Source organism: Vidua chalybeata, chromosome 7 (genome assembly GCF_026979565.1).
Source record: "Vidua chalybeata isolate OUT-0048 chromosome 7, bVidCha1 merged haplotype, whole genome shotgun sequence".
Lineage (NCBI taxonomy): Eukaryota > Metazoa > Chordata > Aves > Passeriformes > Viduidae > Vidua > Vidua chalybeata.
This window is the reverse complement of record NC_071536.1, coordinates 12,455,280-12,461,279: the sequence shown is the minus strand read 5'-3', so window position 1 is coordinate 12,461,279 and position 6,000 is coordinate 12,455,280.

Here is a 6,000-nt window from a genome sequence, read left to right as displayed (position 1 = left end):
CAGGGAATGCCCTGCAGTAAATTCCCCAATGTGACGAAATATCATCCTTCCCAAGCTGCTTTATTGTATTTTCTTTGCAACACCCTCCAAATTTCATTAGCAGCTGAAAATTGAGAAAAACAGAGCTGGAAGAGACCGACTTTGGGGATTGTTTAGTAGCGGACCTCTCCTCTTGGGGTTTGTGTAGGTCTTTCATTACCAAATTACTTTCTCTGTGATTGTTAACTGTTTTCTTGCAGAAATTTAGCTTAGGAGCATTAAAAAATTCCTAGGTAATTGCAAAGAGTCTCGGTATCCCTGTTATATTCCTGACCCTTGTGATGGACTTCCAGTTCTTTGTCCCCCACACCAGCACTGGGATGGCAGAACCTGTTCAGACATTTACTTCTTTGGTGCTTGAGTGTGTGATTCTTTGCCCTTTTCATACTTCATTCAAAGGATCATGTTTCTCTTTCTTTGATTTTCTCACTAAGCTACTCAACTTGCTTTGAGAATTTTCAGTAGGAACAAGAGGGGTGGGTGCTGTTGCTCAGTGCAATCATGTTCTGCTTTCAGAAGTGGGATGTGAGCACAGTGAGCAGCACTTCTGCCTGGCCTTGAAATCAGGGAAGTCTGTCAACTGCGCTTCAGCATCGTCTTGTGGAAGTGCCCCCTGCTGCCATGTACAAAGACGTACAGCAGATTACAACACGGCAACTTTTAACTGTATTTCGTACAGTGTCTTTCATTCTACATGTGCTCAAAGTGCTTTACAATATACAAACAGCAATAGAAAATGTACAAAACAAATATGTCTTCAAACAGAGGAGCTGCTTCCTTCAGATGGCAAAAATGACACTTTTCCACAACAGAAAAGCAATAGAAATGAGCCTGTACTGGCAGAGGCATTCTGAATTCTCTCCAGCTTAAGACAACTTAATTCCAAGCATGATTGTTCTTCATGACTTTATAATGAGTTGAACCAAACATAAATTAAGAAAATAGAGATTTAGGTGGGAGTATCAATCTAAATTTACTCTCAAAGCCTGTTGTTGATTCTCTGCTTTACATTCCTGTAGCAATTTTTCTCCAGCACCCTATGACATAATTTTTAAGCAGTGCTTAATTACATTTTGTTAATGTGGGAAGGGACTGTATTGGTAATTGCTTTTTATGATTGTCAGTTGTATTTGTGAGTATTGTTAGCTTATGTCATTAAATGAGGTATATTTTACAATTAAAATTTCAGCACTTTTGAGTGCTACATCTAATCTGTTTTAAATGCCATTAAAAGAAATGTGTGTAAATTCAGAACAATGTATTATTGAAATAAACTGTCCAGTCTTGTAGCTATGAAAAACATGCATTTTCAGTGAGTATCAGAGTATGTCTCATTGAGACAGTGATTGTAATGAGAGGTTTGTTTGGGGAAAGAATGATGACTTTACTCAAGTAGGACCCAAAGCTTATCTGAGTGAAGGTGGGCTTTAAGAGCAAAGGAGGGAAAAATTTGAACAAGGGAGGTAGGGTCTGAACAGGCAGAGGTAGGGTCTGAGGAAGGAAATGGAAAATATTGCCAGTGCCAAGGAGAAGACAAGGGCATTGGGAGCTCTGGGGATGTTGGGCGTGGAGAAAAAGGAAAAGGACTGAGGACTGAGTGGGCAGTAGGGTGGAGTGAGGATGGACTTGTTCCAGAGGCCGGTCAGAGAGCTGGTGGCTCTGGACTGGCTACAGAGTCTGAGTGTTGAGCACAGGGATTCTGTGCCATGTTTGGGGTCTGAGTACAATTGTTCAGAGCAGCATTCGGTTCCCACAGTCCATGAAACGCTCATTTCTTCCCATTGTGTTGGGAAACAAACTGTAGATGTTCCACTTATAGCAAAAAAAGGATGTATCAGAGTCCTAGAGGCCACTGTCACTCTTGTCCTGGAGCCAGTGTAATCTTCACACTGAGGCTTGGATCCTCCGTGTGTGGAGAACAGGCAGTTATGTCAGCTAAGACATAACGTCTTGATGCATATGGGAAGGAAGAAAATATGTTTTGAAAATGCTGTAATTACATGTTGCACTTCATAACTTGAAATCTTCAGTTTGTAAGTCTTTGAAGTCTTCAGTTAAGTCCCTCTGACATGGCAGCATGAGTGTGTGCATGTGAGCTTAAGTGTAAGGAATACATATGTTTTGGTGATCTTTGGTGAGGAGAGGGACAGCAATAGGCAGTGTTAAATATCACTCTTCAGCATGGTAACTTCGATACATCTGCACTTCTTTGTGGTGCAGAGATTGGATTATTGGCCTCTGTAACAGCACCATCTTGCACTGCAGCTCTGTTTGCTCTTGCAAACTGAGCAGGATCACATCTGCATAGGGTCTTTGGCAGGGGCTCTGCCGAGGTCGCTGACCTGCCGTGGAACCATGTTTGTTCAGTAAGCAATGCTTTCATATTGATGCCCCACTAAGCCAGCAGACCACAATGGCTTCCTTTGCCGCCATGCAGTGTTTAGCTGTGTATGTAAGTTTAGGATCAAAATACAAAGCACAGATGCTGACTGGTTTTGATTGCTAGAGATTTTGTATGGAACTAGTTAGAGGACTGGGCTGTTAGCCCTCATAAGTTGCCAAAGTTGTTTAGATAACTCTGCTCTGCTTAGAAATCTCTTCCACTTCTTCACTTATTCAGTGCTAACGTAAGCTGAACTGCCGTGTTGTTTGTCCCTGTTTTATGTGTAACGCAAGAACTTTTGTAAAGAAGCAGTTATGTCCTGCTTGAGATGGGCTCTGCAGTGGGAACAACTGCAGCAAGCCCGGCATGTGTTGTACCTGCAGATTAAACCCAGAAGTTAATTTGTAAGCAGCCAGGCAGCCTCTCTTCACAATAATGAGGGGTCTCAGGGCCAAGCCCAAGCAGAATGAACCCTCAAATCAATCACTGCAGAATCCAGGGAGGCAAAAGTGCCCTGTATGAGCATGGGGCATATTTTTCAGCATTGATTTTGATGTAAGTGCGTGTGCTCTCCCAGCCCTTCAGCTGTGCACTATAGCCATGCAATAGCTGCTAGTTGGGACTCCAGGAGTGAATGGTGTCATCTCAATAGTGTGATGCTCTGCTTATCTAGATGGCCAATGGGAATAGGGGAGCCCAACTTTCCAGCATGACCAAGCTGGGCTGGAATTGGCATGGGAGCTGTGTGAAGATATTAAATCAGCTTTGCACTTTACCCACTCTTGCCAATTCCCTAGAATAAATTTGAAGGGCCCAAGGTTTATTGTCCCTCGTGTTCAGATTGTTAGGACTCACACTGGGACTTTATGGCCACTTAAGCATTATAATGGTATTGCAATGTCCTTTCCCCCCAGGCCTTCTGCACTGTGGGAGAGGCATAAAAAGGTAGTGGTACACTGGATCCCAACTCAGAGCTTACTAGATGGCTGGTATTACCACAGGATATAAATAGGCTGGAATGGAGACTGAGGGGGAGTTCAGTATAATACTGCCAGCAGCATGTTACTTACTCAACACAGTTACCAGCTCTGTGGGATCAAAACAGTTACACAGCCAGTGCAGGCTGCACAGGAATGGAGGGGCTTTCACTCAGGCTGTGGAGCGGAGAATGGCATTTCGTGCTTAGGAACCTGTGCTGGATTCAAACTGGAAGCCTGAAGATGAAAATCTTTGGGGCCAGGCCTTGTCCTGCAAGAACTACCCAGGCTTCCACATGTTCTGCTTCAAAATAGAGCAGGCAGGCACTTGTGTTCAAAAAAACTTTTGGTTACAGCCCCTTGTTAGTTTAATTTTAGTTCTTATGAATTGACATATGGCAGGCATGATTTTTAATTAGAGCTTTAGCTGCGTTTTACTGGTAGGGTTGCAGAGCACTGTGGAATTTACACTAGGAAAAAAATGCTCTGTCGGTAGAGTACAAGGCTGTTTAGTAATCAGAGTGGAAAGTTAACTTTGAAACAAATTGGCAACTGATCAGATAAAATTCAAATCGGTAACATTTGTGTTGGAAACCAGCTCAGATCTGGGAAAAATGGAATCTGAGCTATTCTTTTCCTCTTGCAGAGGAACTGACCAGTGAACACACTGTGTACACACCAAACTTCATTGTAACACCCCCTACGAAAATAAAATGAATACTTTTATAGGATTATCTGAGCACTTATTTGATTCCTTTTCACATTAGTGTAGAACTAAGTGTTGCTTTGAAGAGAAGTTTCCTTACATATTTTACAAAACAAACAAACGTCCTTTGCCAGTCAAAAACTAAAGGTCAAAAGTTTCCCCTGTTTGTTTTTCTTCTGAATCAACAGGGTGTTAGAGAGAAATGTCAGGAGATGTTTTGCTCCTTTGCCTTTGTAACAGATTCCCATCTTCCCAGTTCATTGTGTGAACTCTTTCAGGTACTGAAAGAGTTAATGGTGTGTTCAGGCCTCAACCAGCAAATGCGTTTAAAGCTCAGTCCAGCACTCACATGGTTTGTATTCTTGCTCTGCTGGAGTGGTGTGTTCATGGCATCTGGTTCCCTGGCAACAGCTTTCATTGGCTCAATCAAAGCCTTTTCTTCTTAAGAAAGCTCCCACTGTGACACCCTACCACCACCACTAATCACCATCTTAACTGAGTGTTTAAGATGCAGCTGGTATGAAAAATAATGCTTGTGCATGTGAGAAGATTAAGAGGCTACCTTGCATAGTACACCTGCCCTGGAGAGTGCTCTTACTCCTTACTGTTGGGCGTACTTGAGGCATCTGCTTTCCCACTAGTAGCGATGAGGCACCAGTACACCAAAAGTCTGCTTAGAAATAATCTTTTGTTAGGCAGAAATCCATAAACCTTTGTGTCTTGTGAATAGTCATTTCCTCTTTGCGGCTGAGATGGCGTTTGGGCCTCTGTGCTATTGACAAGGGGAAGAAGTGGGATGTAGGGGGTGTACAATAAAATCCATATTGTCAAGGCTGTCTTCCTTGGCAAGGAGGAAGGAAGAAGTCTCCCAACATGTGAACTGGAGGACAATGTCAGCAAAGAATTAATGTTAAGCTTCCTCCAGGGTTACATATATTGGGGTTTGTGACAATTCAGATTTTGCATAAAAGCTGAGAAAATCTCTAGCAGTCTCTGCCTGTGTCTCACAGAATTTGGGGTACAGAGTGATCAACAAACTTGAGCATTCTCATGCTCAGAAATCATGCTTCCACTGTTAGAAATGTTGCCTTCATGATGAAATGGCTGTTAGAAATGAAGTCCTGATTGATTTGGCAGCTGATAGAAATTCTTTCCTTATTTTCCTAGTCTTGGAGACTATGTTGAAGAGTGCTCTGTAACCATTAGAGGCCATTGCACTCCACAGGAATGATGCAGCTGGAGCAGAGATGTAGGTGAGGGTAAGCACAAGGAGAGACAGTGTGTGCATTGTAATCCGTGTGCTACAGTGGTTTCTTGTTTACCAGACAAAGCACACAGGCCAGACAACCCCCTCCTTTGCTTATCTCTGTGCTATTGGGCAGGAGAGTGAACAGGGATTTAAGAATGTGGGCTGGAGAGCAGACATCTTCAGCAGCATGCCTTTAGTCATGAAATACCATGCCAGAGAATATTACGCTGATTTTGTGTCTGCTTTGGTTAGGTTTTAAGGTAAACTGTAGTCTCCTGATAGAACTCTGCTATTTTAAAACATCCCTTGTTTGGAAACAGTAAGTGAACATTAGAAGCTTGGAAGAGGGGAGAAGGAAGCCTTGTCTTGTGGGACACTGTATTTGGCATAGAGAGACTGAGGCAGTATGTGCCTGAGAAAGGAGATAGGGAGGACAGACTTGTGGTTAAGCTACTATATTGAGACTTGAAATTTGGGTGTAGCCTCCACCTCTGTGTGGCCTTGGGGAAGTCTGTCATAGGCAAAATAGACATTAACCAAGGGCAGGCAAACCAGAAGCGAAGCTGTGGTGACTCCTATGGCTGTGGCAGAGCCCAGGGGAGCTGCCTTGGTAGCTGCTGCTGCCAGGGCAAAGCAGAGCCAGCAG